The sequence below is a fragment of the Triticum aestivum genome, chromosome 6B (genome assembly GCF_018294505.1).
Source record: "Triticum aestivum cultivar Chinese Spring chromosome 6B, IWGSC CS RefSeq v2.1, whole genome shotgun sequence".
NCBI classification, from domain to species: domain Eukaryota; kingdom Viridiplantae; phylum Streptophyta; class Magnoliopsida; order Poales; family Poaceae; genus Triticum; species Triticum aestivum.
Window position 1 is genome coordinate 56,157,559 of NC_057810.1, and position 15,970 is coordinate 56,173,528.

Here is a 15,970-nt window from a genome sequence, read left to right on the forward strand (position 1 = left end):
ATGGTGGGTTGCGTGAGTGACTGAAACACAAACCCGAGTAAGTAGGTTGTTTGCGTATGGGATAAAATGGGACTTGATACTTTAATGCTATGGTTGGGTTTTACCTTAATGAATATTTAGTAGTTGTAGACGCTTGCTAGAGTTCCAATCATAAGTGCATATGATCCAAGTAGATAAAGTATGTTAGCTTATGCCTCTCCCTCAAATAGAATTGCAACAATGATTACCGGTCTAGTTATCGATTGCCTTGTACAAATAACTTTCTCATAACAAAAAGCTCTCTACTAATATTTACTTTATTGCATCTTTATCTAAACAGCCCCTAGTTTATATTTACATGCTCTTTATTGTCTTGCAAACCTAGCCTTTCACACCTACAAAGTATTTCTAGTTTCATACTTGTTCTGGGTAAAGCGAACGTCAAGCGTGCGTAGAGTTGTATCGGTGGTCGATAGAACTTGAGGGAATATTTATTCTACCTTTAGCTCCTTGTTGGGTTCGACACTCTTACTTATCAAAAACTGTTGCGATCCCGTATACTTATGGGTTATCAAGACCTTTTTCTGGCGCTGTTGCCGGGGAGTCATAGCGTGGGGTGAATATTCTCGTGTGTGCTTGTTTGCTTTATCACTAAGTAATTTTTGTTTGCTGTTCTAAGTTGTTCTCTATCTTTAGTTATGGGTAGGAAACGCAAAATACCAAAAAAAAATTTAGTTGTACCTACTGCTCCAATGGTTGAAGAACCACTCAAAATCTATCGCACTATTGAAGCTTTTTACTTGGATCATCTTCGATCCCTTTGTGCTCGTGCTAAAACCCCAACTAGCTTAGTTGAGGGAAAATCTTTAGATGAGCATGCTTGTTATGTGCGACACCGTATATCGGAAAAAGGGAAACTATTATGGGATCCAATTCAACGTTTGCAATGCTATGCTTGGACTTTATGTGAATTATATGATATTACTTGTTGTTCTGAAAACCCTAAGAAACACCTTCCCTACCAATGTGAGTTTGATAACGGGATTGTATCTTCATATGCTAAGGGTGTTTATAATTACTATGATGTTCAACAAATTGAAGAATTTGTTGCTTTTAAGGGTGCTTTTGAAATTGCTTCTTTGATTGAAAAGTATGATGCTACTCTTTACAACTCTGAAAGTTTTTCCATACTTGAATATTGTTATGATAATTATGCTTCTAATGCCTATGTTAAACCATATATTGAGAAATTCTCCGCTGTCCAAGAAGAGACTAATATTTTGCAGGAAGCTATGTGTCAGGACCCCGACTCGATGTCACATCGATCTAGCCGGTAACACCTCATATCACTTTGCGGCCTCACGCACGGTATCCCCACGGGTGTCGTCTTACCTTTTCCCGGGACCGTTTGCGCCTTTTGGCTCACGTATATGATAGTGTCGCTAGCATCCATATGATAAGGAGCCCGGGCTGACATGACTAGTCGTAAACCCAAAGTGGCACAGACTTACAGGGACAGGCATCCATGACCCAGCTTCGAACGTGTCGGTCATCAGCAAGTGGGTCCGGGCTGTAGCACTGGGCTAGCAGGACTCCGGTAAACCGGGCTGTAGCGGGCTAACAGGACTCCGGTACTCAAAGCGTGACATTTCCCCGAAGGGACAGACACAGGAACGAAGAAGGACACATGCCGGCCAGCCTAAGTGTTCCAGAGCAGTAGCAAGCTACCATGGCTCAGCGGTAACACTAGGAGACATTTCCCGGTAAGAGAGGCTACTAAAGATAAACAACTAGATAGTCAGATCCCACACATAGCACTACACATTACACGTACGCATAACATGCAAGTATGTGCTGTACAACATGGCATCACAGCATAACTCAACAATTATATAGATAAGGCTCAGAAGAGCCATCATAGCATTTATTGCAAACAGGGGTCACAAGACCCGTCATACAGAGCATACAAGCAACAAGCGGAAGCATTACATGTCTGGGTACAGACATCTATAAATGAAAAAGGCTGAAGAGCCTGACTATCTACAACATCCGATCAAGATCGTAGCTGAGGTACTAGCTACTAGTCGAAGTCCATGAGAAACCTAGTAAGACCGAAGTCTCCGCTGAAAAAAACATAAATAAAGCAACATGAGTACAAAGGTACTCAGCAAGACTTACATCAGATCCTATCATACATGCATCTGTATCAAGAGATAATGTGGGGTTTAGTTGCAGCAAGCCAGCTTTGACTCTGTGGCTATCCTGTTCCACGACTACCAGAAACTTTGGAGGTGAAACAACGTACACGAGTCCACTAACCACCACACAATACACTACTATGGATTCATCCCCGTCTCCCTACGAGAAGGCCATCCATAGCACTCACACTTGTCTTGAGCATTTTATAGTATCCACTTCAAGTTGTCTATGTACCATGTAAGCATCCAAGAAGTCCATAACCGCGGACCCGGCTATTCGAATAGATCATGTTAACCCTGCAGGGGTGTACTTCTTCACACACGCTCTCGCCACTTACCGCCATGTACACGTCATGTATCTCGGCAACCTTCAAGCGGAAGCCTGGCGAGGGTGTCGGCCACGACCTGACTAACCACACAAGACTCTAATCCAGGTTTATCGCCTATTCGGGTTCCATCCGCAAGGAGATCCGGCCGGGGTTTCACTCACGGCCCCAAACGATGTGTGCAGGGTTCCCAAGCCCACCTCGCCGGATGGATCTACGCTTGGTACACCGTGCCACTGGTGCCTAGTCTGTCCCAAGCCCACCTGGCCGGGTGCCACTTGGTAGACTACTAACACTACCTACAAACGCCAGAAACTAGTTGCGACTCCTGGACAGAGATCAAGTTGATTAATAAGTCGAGAGGGCTTGGAGCGCCCGGAGCCCAATGTGTGGTAGTATCGAGTCATTGGACAACATACATAGAACTCAGTGCTTAAGGACGGTTCCAGTGAGACAACCCACCATGTACTCCTACATGGCCTCTCACCGCTACCTTTACCAAATCGTGTTCACACACTTAACTCTCAGCATCAGAACATATCGTAACACTCCAATTCATTCCCAATGAATCAGACCTGACACAACTCTAAGCAATAGCAGGCATAGCATGGTAGGAACACATCAGTGGCTTCAATCAACTCCTACACATGCTAGTGGGTTTCAACTATTTACTGTGGCAATGACAGGTCATGCGGAGGAATGGGTTCAACTACCGCAGCACAAAGTAGCAGATGAATCGTTGTTGTCCTAATGCAATAACTGAGAGCAGGAGCGAGAGAGTAGGGTTTTATCGAAATGAACAAGGGGGTTTGCTTGCCTGGTAAAACAACAGGGGAGGCACTGCTTCACAGACAGGTACTCTGGAACGTCTCCGGAGCAGGACCTATCGAGAAGGAACAGTGCCGGCAATCAAAACACAATCATATGCAACAATATGATGCATGAACATGGCATGTAGATGTGATGCTGTTGAGCTAATGCAACTAGTGTTCAAATGGTTTGAAGTCCATTTGAACCAAAGGTTCAAATGCATTTCTAAATTAGGTCTCTTATATATGCCATAATGTGTTTTCCCATATTCAGCATGTATAAGTTGGTTTTTCATGCATGAAACTAGTACAGATGGAAAGATTGCATTTTTCTGATAATTTTTCATATATAAATTATTTAAATCTGAGCTACGGTTGAATTGATATGAATTTTTGAAGTTTAAATCATTTTCTGGATTTTCTGAATTATTTTAATTCCAGAAAATGTATAATTACGTCAGCATGACGTCATCATTGCATCAGCGGGTCAACGCGGCTGTCCAGGTCAAATCTGACGTGTGGGACCCACACGTCAGTGACAGGGGGTTAACCCCGAGTCAAACCTGGGCTGGTCAGCTTTGACTAAGCCCTAGGGCCCACTTGTCAGCGTCAGCGGGTGGGGAATTAGTGACTAATTAACAGGCCACGTCAGCCCGCCGGGGTTCTGGCCGGCGGCGACCATTAGCGCGGCGGCGACTCGCCGGACTTGCGTTACGGACGGCGTTTGATCGCGCGAAGACCACCGGGGCGTAGCCCGTCGTCGTCCGCAACCAGGGGAGCTGGTTGGGGGGCTGCGGGGGCACCGGAGCTCGTCGGCCATGGCGGACGGCGGCTTCGGGCGCTCGCGGGGCAGCGGCTATAGGGCACGCGCGAGAGAGAGAGGTGAGGGGAAAGGAAGAGAGGCTCACGGCGGACTCGCAGAGCAGGCCGGTGTGCTCGGGGACGTCCTGCGTCCGACGAATTGACGGTGATGACGGCGAAGTCGATCTCCGGCGTCGGTGGTGAAAAAGACAACGGCGTCGGCGATGGAGCGCGTCCGGAGGTGCGAGGCTTGACGAGGAGGTAGAGGGGGTCGAGGCGGAGCTGGAAAGCGTCTCAGGGAGGCGAGGGGAGGCCGGTGGCCGTGGTGGTTCTCGTCGGCGGCGGCGGTCGCGTTCGGTGGAAGTGAGGGGGAGCCAGAGGAGGGGATAAGCATGGGGGGGAGGAGGAATGAGAGGGCCTGGGGTGCGTGGCCGTCTCCGTGGCATGGGGAGGGGTCCGGGGAAGCAGGAGGTGGCTAGCAGGGGGGGGGGGGAGGTGGCGCGCGCGCGTGCCGGCGAGCGTCGGGCACGCGCCCTCGTCCTTCTGTCCGAGGAGGGGGACGACAGAAGGCAGCGGGGGTGGGCTGGGCCGCCAGCTGGAGATGGGCCAGGTAAGTCTCTCTCCCCTCTTTTATTTCTGTTTTTCTATTTTTTTCTGACATTTGTTTGATTTAATAAATATATTAAATCATTTAATTTGATTATGCCAATTTTTGCAGGAGCTGGATATATTATTCCAGAGCTCTTTTATAAGTGGCATAATTTTTGGGCCATATTTCATATATATAGAAATATATTTCCAATGCAAATATTTATCGAATTAATCCAATTGGCCAAAATAAATGTCCATGAGCTCCTAAAAATATTGTTTTGATTTTTATCTCTGTCCAATATTTTCAGAGGGCAACATGAGCATTTTCTTGGACCCTTTTGGAGAAATTTTTATTTGGGTCATTTTCAAAAATGATTCTGAGGGTTCCACCAATCCTCATTTCAAATTTAAATGAATTTTAAATATGATGCACAAATGGCTAGCTAGCCTAGGTCATACCAGACTAGGGATGTGACAACTCGCCCCCACTCGACAGAATCTCGTCCCAAGATTCAGGGGTCGACGGAAAGAAAGCGGGGTACTCCAGTCGAAGACGATCTTCTCGCTCCCAAGTAGCTTCTCTCTCGGAATGATGAGACCACTGAACTTTGAGAAACTTGATGTTCTGACGTCGAGTAACACGCTCTGCTTGATCAAGAATGCGAACCGGGTACTCTCGGTATGTGAGGTTATCTTGGAGATCAAGCGTTTCGTGGTCCACTCCGCGGATGGGATCCGAGAAGCAACGCCTGAGTTGAGAGACGTGGAAGACATCATGAACTCGAGAAAGATGTGGGGGTAGTTCCAATTGGTAGGCAACCTCTCCTCGTTTAGCGAGAATGCGAAAAGGACCAATGTAACGAGGAGCCAACTTGCCCTTGATACCGAAACGATGGGTACCCTTTAAAGGAGTAACCCGAAGGTAAGCTTGGTCGCCAATTTCATAAGTCATATCCTTATGATGACGATCGTACTGACTTTTCTGACGAGACTGGGCTGTTTTCAAATTCTCACGAATGATGCGAACGTGCTCTTGTGCCTCCTGGATCATGTCCGGTCCAAAGAATTGTCTTTCACCGGTTTCTGACCAGTTCAAAGGTGTTCGACATCTTCGTCCATAGAGAACCTCAAAAGGAGCTTGCTTGAGGCTGGATTGGTAGCTATTGTTATAAGCAAACTCGGCGAAAGGAAGACATTTCTCCCAATCCATACCGAAGGAGATAACGCAAGCTCTGAGCATGTCTTCGAGAATTTGATTGACCCGTTCCACCTGACCACTCGACTGAGGGTGGAAAGCGGTACTGAAGGAAAGATGGGTTCCCATGGCAGTTTGGAAGCTCTCCCAAAAATGAGAAGTGAAAAGACTGCCACGGTCTGAATTGATCTCTAGTGGAACACCATGAAGTGACACTATTCGAGAAATATATAAGTCAGCAAGCTGACTAGCAGTGATACTCTCTCGAACAGGAAGGAAGTGAGCCACTTTGGAGAGACGATCAATGACTATGAAGATAGCGTTGTTCCCTCTCTTGGTCCTGGGAAAGCCGGTAATGAAGTCCATACCAACTTTATCCCATTTCCATTCAGGAATAGCTAAAGGCTGAAGGGTGCCAGCAGGTCTTTGATGCTCTGCCTTAACGTGACGACATACGTCACATTTAGCAATGAACTCAGCGATTTCTCTCTTCATCCTAGTCCACCAGAACCTCTGGCGTAGGTCCTGATACATCTTAGTACTACCGGGATGAATCGTGAGAGGGGATTCATGCGCCTCCTTAAGAATCAATTGTCGCAGATGTTGATTCTTGGGAACCACCAAGCGATTCTCAAAGAAAACAACACCACGATCATCCATAGAGAAACTACCAGCAATACCCTTGGCAATGTTTCTCTTGATCCGGGAAATTCCTGTGTCTTGCTTTTGAGCTGCGATAATCTGATCCTTAAGATCAGGTTTCGCCACCAGGGTAGAAAGAAAACCGCGAGGAGCTATGTGAAGATTAAGCTTACAGAATTCCTCATGGAGAAGTGGTTGGCCTTGCTGCAGCATGAGATTGTTGCAATAGGATTTACGGCTTAGGGCATCAGCCATGACATTGGCTTTGCCTGGGGTGTAGGTAATCCCTAAATCATAATCTGTGATCAACTCCAACCAATGTCTTTGCCTAAGGTTCAGATCTGGTTGGGTGAAGATATACTTGAGACTCTGGTGATCAGTGTAGATCTCGCAACGTTTACCAAGTAGGTAATGTCGCTAGGTCTTGAGTGCATAGACTACGGCTGCAAGCTCTAGATCATGTGTAGGATAATTCTCCTCATGTGGATGCAACTGTCGAGATGCATAGGCAATCACATGACGATCCTGCATAAGAATGCAACCTAGTCCCTGTCGTGAGGCGTCGCAGTAGATAATAAAGTCTTTAGTGAAATCCGGTGGCACAAGTATGGGAGCAGAAGTCAGGCGTCTTTTCAGTTCCTGAAAACTGTACTCACACTGTGGGGACCACTCGAACTTTTTATCTTTCTTGAGAAGTTCCGTGAGGGGTTTGGCTACTTTGGAGAAGTTTTCAACAAAGCGGCGACAATAGCTGGCTAGACCAAGGAAACTCCTAACTTGTTTCACGGTCGCAGGTGGAGTCCAATCGAGAACGGCTTGAACTCTCTCAGGATTGACAGCAATGCCCTTACCAGAGATTACATGGCCTAGGTAGGTCACTTCTGGCAACCAAAATTCACACTTGGAGAACTTGGCATAAAGGCGATGCTCTCTGAGTTTTTCTAAAACAAGTCTAAGATGTTCGGCATGCTCTTCCTCGTTCTTCGAGTAGATAAGAATATCATCGAGGTAAACCACGACGAACTTATCTAAATACTCCATGAAGATCGAGTTCATCAAACGGGAGAATGTGGCTGGGGCGTTGGTTAGGCCAAAGGACATGACGGTGTACTCGTACTGCCCATAACGAGTGACAAAAGCTGTCTTGGGAATGTCCCCATTCCTGATCTTGATTTGATGGTAGCCTAACCTTAAATCCATCTTGGAAAAGACTGAGGATCCAGCGAGCTGATCATACAGGTCGTTGATCCTGGGAAGCGGATACTTGTTCTTTATCGTGACCAAATTAACGGGACGATAATCTACAACCATCCGGTCCGTACCGTCTTTCTTCTTGACGAAAAGGACGGGGCAAGCCCAAGGAGAAGAACTAGGACGGATGAAACCCTTTTGCAAAGACTCATCGAGTTGTTTCTTAAGCTCAGCTAGTTCTAAGGGTGCCATCTTGTAAGGTCTCCGGGAGATTGGAGCTGTTCCTGGGATAAGATCTATGACGAACTCTACATCTCTGTCAGGCGGAACACCTGGCAGTTCCTCTGGAAAGACATCCGGAAAGTCACGGACTACCGGGATATCTTCAAGGTCTGGAAGAGGGCTGGCATTAAGGGAATAGAGCTGACGCTTTGCAACTCTAGTGGAGACAATGGCTATCTTGCCAGATGGGTGTGTGAGCTGAACGGACCTGGTGAAACAATCAATCTTGGCATGATGAGCTGTCATCCAGTCCATACCCAAGATGATGTTAATATCCGAAGACTTGAGAGATATCAAGGAGGCAAGGAATGCAAGTCTGTCCACAAGGATTTCATTGCCATAACTTATCCTAGAAGTTTGCCATTTGGATCCAGGAGTTTGAATAAGTAGTGGAGAGGGCATATCACAAAATGACATGTCGTGCAAGCGGGCATAGCTTTCGGAAATGAAGGAATGAGACGCTCCAGTATCGAACAAAACCGATGCTGGATGACAGTTGACAAGGAGCGTTCCAAGAACGACATCTGGATCATCATGAGCGGCTTTAGCTGAGACATGATGCACACGTCCATGTTCAGTGGGAGCTGACTTGGCACTGACCATCTTGCGTGATGGCTTACCATGGACAAAAGACTTCTCAGGCTGGGGTGGAGCAACTCTGGTCTGAGTGCAAATACGGGCAATGTGGCCTGGCTCTCCGCACTTGTAACAAATCTTGGAGGTAGGATGTGGACCTGTATTAGAAGGCGGTCCACCAATAGGCCTGGGTGGAGCGTACTGCTGGGCTTGATGAGGTGCCATATAAGATGGCCTCGGTACATATTTGGGCGGAAGAGCAGAGTTTGGAACCCAAAACCGGCGCTTCTGAGAATTAGAACCGGAGGAAGATCCCAAAGCACGAGTGTGCTTACAAGACTCCTCGTAAGTGAGCTGAGCTGTCTCTGCATTAATGGCCTTGTTCACAAGGGCTTGGAATGTACCACAATGATGCAGATGGAGATCACGACGCAACTTGGGGTTGAGACCCTTCCGGAACCTAGCCTGCTTCTTAGCATCCGTGGACACTTCTTCTGTGGCATAACGGGCAAGGTTCTCGAACTCTCTGCTATAAGCATCAACAGCCATTTTATCCTGGGTGAAACTACAGAACTCTTCTCTCTTGCGATCAAGGAGGCCCTGGGGAATGTGATGCTCACGAAAAGACTCAGTGAAATCCTTCCAGGTAGGAATCTGGCCAACTGAAAGCATAGCCTCATAGTTCTGCCACCAAAGACTAGCAGGACCTTCTAGGTGATATGTGGCATAAGGGACCTTGTCATCTTCAGCTACGTTCGCAGAACGCAGCTTATGGGTGATGCTACGGAGCCAGTCGTCTGCATCGAGTGGCTCGATGGAATGATGAAAAGTAGGCGGGTGCAAGCGAATGAAATCATGAATGGTCACAGATCCCTTGAACTGATGTGCGGTATTCTCCTCGATACGTGCCAACAAGCGGTTGGACTCACGCTTGTTCCTCTCCATCTCTAGCATGAACTCTGTCAACGAAGGCTGATCAGGAGGATCCTCATCCCTACCATCTCCGTGGTTCTGGCTACGAGCAACGGAACTTCGCTTAGCTGATGACATCCTGAGAAACGAAACCAAGGACGAAATCAACATCAACTATCGATTGTAGAACGTAGGACAAGGAATTAGTATCTCTCGAACTCCTAGGGAAATTTCGGCAGCATAACGGTAGTAAAATGCTCAGAATGAGACATCCTACTAAAAATGGGGTGGTAACATACTCAAGGTTCTGAGATCATACTAAACAGACTACACCGGAAATACTCAAAACTGGGTATGACTCTGATCAACCAGTCCTATGGGACTACGGAGTAGTAACACGTGATCCTGATAGACGGAAAAGAAACCTAGTTCCTTAACCCCGTAGGAAAGATAGGATGACTCAGATCAGAAGGCCATGAGGTAAAGGAGTAAAAAGAGCCTTACGTTCCATCCCACAATCAATTCCCTTATATAACTAAAGAATTTCTAGACTCAACTTCGACCAGTTTGGCTTGGTAATCCTACAGGCAGTCAAGCTCTGATACCAAAGCTGTCAGGACCCCGACTCGATGTCACATCGATCTAGCCGGTAACACCTCATATCACTTTGCGGCCTCACGCACGGTATCCCCACGGGTGTCGTCTTACCTTTTCCCGGGACCGTTTGCGCCTTTTGGCTCACGTATATGATAGTGTCGCTAGCATCCATATGATAAGGAGCCCGGGCTGACATGACTAGTCGTAAACCCAAAGTGGCACAGACTTACAGGGACATGCATCCATGACCCAGCTTCGAACGTGTCGGTCATCAGCAAGTGGGTCCGGGCTGTAGCACTGGGCTAGCAGGACTCCGGTAACCGGGCTGTAGCGGCTAACAGGACTCCGGTACTCAAAGCGTGACATTTCCCCGAAGGGACAGACACAGGAACGAAGAAGGACACATGCCGGCCAGCCTAAGTGTTCCAGAGCAGTAGCAAGCTACCATGGCTCAGCGGTAACACTAGGAGACATTTCCCGGTAAGAGAGGCTACTAAAGATAAACAACTAGATAGTCAGATCCCACACATAGCACTACACATTACACGTACGCATAACATGCAAGTATGTGCTGTACAACATGGCATCACAGCATAACTCAACAATTATATAGATAAGGCTCAGAAGAGCCATCATAGCATTTATTGCAAACAGGGGTCACAAGACCCGTCATACAGAGCATACAAGCAACAAGCGGAAGCATTACATGTCTGGGTACAGACATCTATAAATGAAAAAGGCTGAAGAGCCTGACTATCTACAACATCCGATCAAGATCGTAGCTGAGGTACTAGCTACTAGTCGAAGTCCATGAGAAACCTAGTAAGACCGAAGTCTCCGCTGAAAAACATAAATAAAGCAACATGAGTACAAAGGTACTCAGCAAGACTTACATCAGATCCTATCATACATGCATCTGTATCAAGAGATAATGTGGGGTTTAGTTGCAGCAAGCCAGCTTTGACTCTGTGGCTATCCTGTTCCACGACTACCAGAAACTTTGGAGGTGAAACAACGTACACGAGTCCACTAACCACCACACAATACACTACTATGGATTCATCCCCGTCTCCCTACGAGAAGGCCATCCATAGCACTCACACTTGTCTTGAGCATTTTATAGTATCCACTTCAAGTTGTCTATGTACCATGTAAGCATCCAAGAAGTCCATAACCGCGGACCCGGCTATTCGAATAGATCATGTTAACCCTGCAGGGGTGTACTTCTTCACACACGCTCTCGCCACTTACCGCCATGTACACGTCATGTATCTCGGCAACCTTCAAGCGGAAGCCTGGCGAGGGTGTCGGCCACGACCTGACTAACCACACAAGACTCTAATCCAGGTTTATCGCCTATTCGGGTTCCATCCGCAAGGAGATCCGGCCGGGGTTTCACTCACGGCCCCAAACGATGTGTGCAGGGTTCCCAAGCCCACCTCGCCGGATGGATCTACGCTTGGTACACCGTGCCACTGGTGCCTAGTCTGTCCCAAGCCCACCTGGCCGGGTGCCACTTGGTAGACTACTAACACTACCTACAAACGCCAGAAACTAGTTGCGACTCCTGGACAGAGATCAAGTTGATTAATAAGTCGAGAGGGCTTGGAGCGCCCGGAGCCCAATGTGTGGTAGTATCGAGTCATTGGACAACATACATAGAACTCAGTGCTTAAGGACGGTTCCAGTGAGACAACCCACCATGTACTCCTACATGGCCTCTCACCGCTACCTTTACCAAATCGTGTTCACACACTTAACTCTCAGCATCAGAACATATCGTAACACTCCAATTCATTCCCAATGAATCAGACCTGACACAACTCTAAGCAATAGCAGGCATAGCATGGTAGGAACACATCAGTGGCTTCAATCAACTCCTACACATGCTAGTGGGTTTCAACTATTTACTGTGGCAATGACAGGTCATGCGGAGGAATGGGTTCAACTACCGCAGCACAAAGTAGCAGATGAATCGTTGTTATCCTAATGCAATAACTGAGAGCAGGAGCGAGAGAGTAGGGTTTTATCGAAATGAACAAGGGGGTTTGCTTGCCTGGTAAAACAACAGGGGAGGCACTGCTTCACAGACAGGTACTCTGGAACGTCTCCGGAGCAGGACCTATCGAGAAGGAACAGTGCCGGCAATCAAAACACAATCATATGCAACAATATGATGCATGAACATGGCATGTAGATGTGATGCTGTTGAGCTAATGCAACTAGTGTTCAAATGGTTTGAAGTCCATTTGAACCAAAGGTTCAAATGCATTTCTAAATTAGGTCTCTTATATATGCCATAATGTGTTTTCCCATATTCAGCATGTATAAGTTGATTTTTCATGCATGAAACTAGTACAGATGGAAAGATTGCATTTTTCTGATAATTTTTCATATATAAATTATTTAAATCTGAGCTACGGTTGAATTGATATGAATTTTTGAAGTTTAAATCATTTTCTGGATTTTCTGAATTATTTTAATTCCAGAAAATGTATAATTACATCAGCATGACGTCATCATTGCATCAGCGGGTCAACGCGGCTGTCCAGGTCAAATCTGACGTGTGGGACCCACACGTCAGTGACAGGGGGTTAACCCCGAGTCAAACCTGGGCTGGTCAGCTTTGACTAAGCCCTGGGGCCCACTTGTCAGCGTCAGCGGGTGGGGAATTAGTGACTAATTAACAGGCCACGTCAGCCCGCCGGGGTTCTGGCCGGCGGCGACCATTAGCGCGGCGGCGACTCGCCGGACTTGCGTTACGGACGGCGTTTGATCGCGCGAAGACCACCGGGGCGTAGCCCGTCGTCGTCCGCAACCAGGGGAGCTGGTTGGGGGGCTGCGGGGGCACCGGAGCTCGTCGGCCATGGCGGACGGCGGCTTCGGGCGCTCGCGGGGGCAGCGGCTACAGGCACGCGCGAGAGAGAGAGGTGAGGGGAAAGGAAGAGAGGCTCACGGCGGACTCGCAGAGCAGGCCGGTGTGCTCGGGGACGTCCTGCGTCCGACGAATTGACGGTGATGACGGCGAAGTCGATCTCCGGCGTCGGTGGTGAAAAAGACAACGGCGTCGGCGATGGAGCGCGTCCGGAGGTGCGAGCTTGACGAGGAGGTAGAGGGGGTCGAGGCGGAGCTGGAAAGCGTCTCAGGGAGGCGAGGGGAGGCCGGTGGCCGTGGTGGTTCTCGTCGGCGGCGGCGGTCGCGTTCGGTGGGAGTGAGGGGGAGCCAGAGGAGGGGATAAGCATGGGGGGAGGAGGAATGAGAGGGCCTGGGGTGCGTGGCCGTCTCCGTGGCATGGGGAGGGGTCCGGGGAAGCAGGAGGTGGCTAGCAGGGGGGGGGGGGAGGTGGCGCGCGCGCGTGCCGGCGAGCGTCGGGCACGCGCCCTCGTCCTTCTGTCCGAGGAGGGGGACGACAGAAGGCAGCGGGGGTGGGCTGGGCCGCCAGCTGGAGATGGGCCAGGTAAGTCTCTCTCCCCTCTTTTATTTCTATTTTTCTATTTTTTTCTGACATTTGTTTGATTTAATAAATATATTAAATCATTTAATTTGATTATGCCAATTTTTGCAGGAGCTGGATATATTATTCCAGAGCTCTTTTATAAGTGGCATAATTTTTGGGCCATATTTCATATATATAGAAATATATTTCCAATGCAAATATTTATCGAATTAATCCAATTGGCCAAAATAAATGTCCATGAGCTCCTAAAAATATTGTTTTGATTTTTATCTCTGTCCAATATTTTCAGAGGGCAACATGAGCATTTTCTTGGACCCTTTTGGAGAAATTTTTATTTGGGTCATTTTCAAAAATGATTCTGAGGGTTCCACCAATCCTCATTTCAAATTTAAATGAATTTTAAATATGATGCACAAATGGCTAGCTAGCCTAGGTCATACCAGACTAGGGATGTGACACTATGGAAGAAGAAATTGATGAAACTGTGAGCTCATTGGATGAAAAAGATGATGAGGAGAGCGAAGAACAAAAGGAGGAAGAGCGGATTAGCTACCCGTGCCCACCTTCTAATGAGAGTAACCCTCCAACTCATACATTATTTAATTCCCCTTCATGCTTACCAAAGGATGATTGCTATGATGATTGCTATGATCCCTTGAATTTGTTTGAAATATCCCTTTTTGATGATGCTTGCTATGCTTGTGGCCAAGATGCCAATATGAGTTATGCTTATGGAGATGAACTTGCTATAGTTCCTTATGTTAAACATGAAATTTTTGCTATTGCACCCACGCATGATAGTCCTATTATCTTTTTGAATTCTCCAAACGACACTATATCGGAGAAGTTTGTGCTTATTAAGGATTATTGTCGGTGTCAAAACCGGCGGATCTCGGGTAGGGGGTCCCGAACTGTGCGTCTAGGCGGATGGTAATAGGAGACAAGGGACACGATGTTTTACCCAGGTTCGGGCCCTCTTGATGGAGGTAAAACCCTACGTCCTGCTTGATTAATATTGATGATGTGTGTTACAAGAGTGGATCTACCACGAGATCAAGGAGGCTAAACCCTAGAAGCTAGCCTATGGTATGATTGTTGTTCGTCCTATGGACTAAAGCCATCCGGTTTATATAGACACTGGAGAGGACTAGGGTTACACAGAGTCGGTTACAATGGTAGGAGATCTACATATTCGTATCGCCAAGCTTGACTTCCACGCCAAGGAAAGTCCCATCCGGACACGGGACGAAGTCTTCAATCTTCTATCTTCATAGTCTTGGAGTCCGGCCGATGACGATATATAGTTCGGCTATCCGGACACCCCCTAGTCCAGAACTCCCTCAGTAGCCCCTGAACCAGGCTTCAATGACGACGAGTCCGGCGCGCATGTTGTCTTCGGCATTGCAAGGCGGGTTCTTCCTTCGAATAATTTATAGAAGATTGTGAACACCAGGATAGTGTCTGGCTCTGCAAAAATAAATTCCACGTACCCCCGTAGAGAGAATAACATTACACAAGTTCAATCTGCTGACGTATTTTGTGGTGTAATGTCACACCACTACCAAGCCTTCAAATTGTTTTTATTGTTCCACCTCAGCGCGTTTAGCGAAGCGGTTTCCTTGGCACGTCTTGTCGAAGCAGAGATCGTGTTCCCCTTATTCCGGGATTCCCATCAATACGGACGTGGGTAACCCAATGGCGCCATTGATTGTGACGCTGGGGAGATAAGCGAGTTTTACCAGGCCGGTGGGGACACATGTTTTCGTCCGCCCATATAAGGGGATAAAGATCCAACCCTTTTACCTGCGCCTTCTTCCTCCTTGGCTTATCCATCTCCGCGAACTCGAGCTCCAGCGCCCAAGTCCGCACATCTCACCTCAACCTTCTCCAAATATGTCCGGAGCGGGAAGCAAGTGGATGGCCTCCTCCGTCACGGAGGGGCATATCCAGAAGCTGCGCAGCGCCGGATTCTTGTCCAGCGACATCGGGCATCGGCTCCCCGACGAGGAAGAGCTCATCCCCACCCCCAGGCCCCATGAGAGGGTAGTATTCCTTCCCCATTTCCTCCATGGACTGGGCTTCCCACTTCATCCCTTTGTCCGGGGGCTCATGTTCTACTATGGCCTAGATTTCCATGATCTGGCCCCGAATTTTATCCTCAACATCTCGGCGTTTATCGTCGTGTGCGAGGCCTTCCTCTGCATCCAGCCCCACTTCGGCTTGTGGCTCAAGACCTTCAGTGTCAAGCCGAAGGTTGTGAAGGGCAGCCAAGCGGAGTGCGGAGGCGCCATGGTGGGCAGGATGTCCCACGTTACGTGGCTGGAGGGCACCTTCATGGAAACCATTAAGGGGTGGCAATCGGGGTGGTTCTACATCACCGAGCCGCGTGACCCTGATTGGGCAGCGGCCCCCGA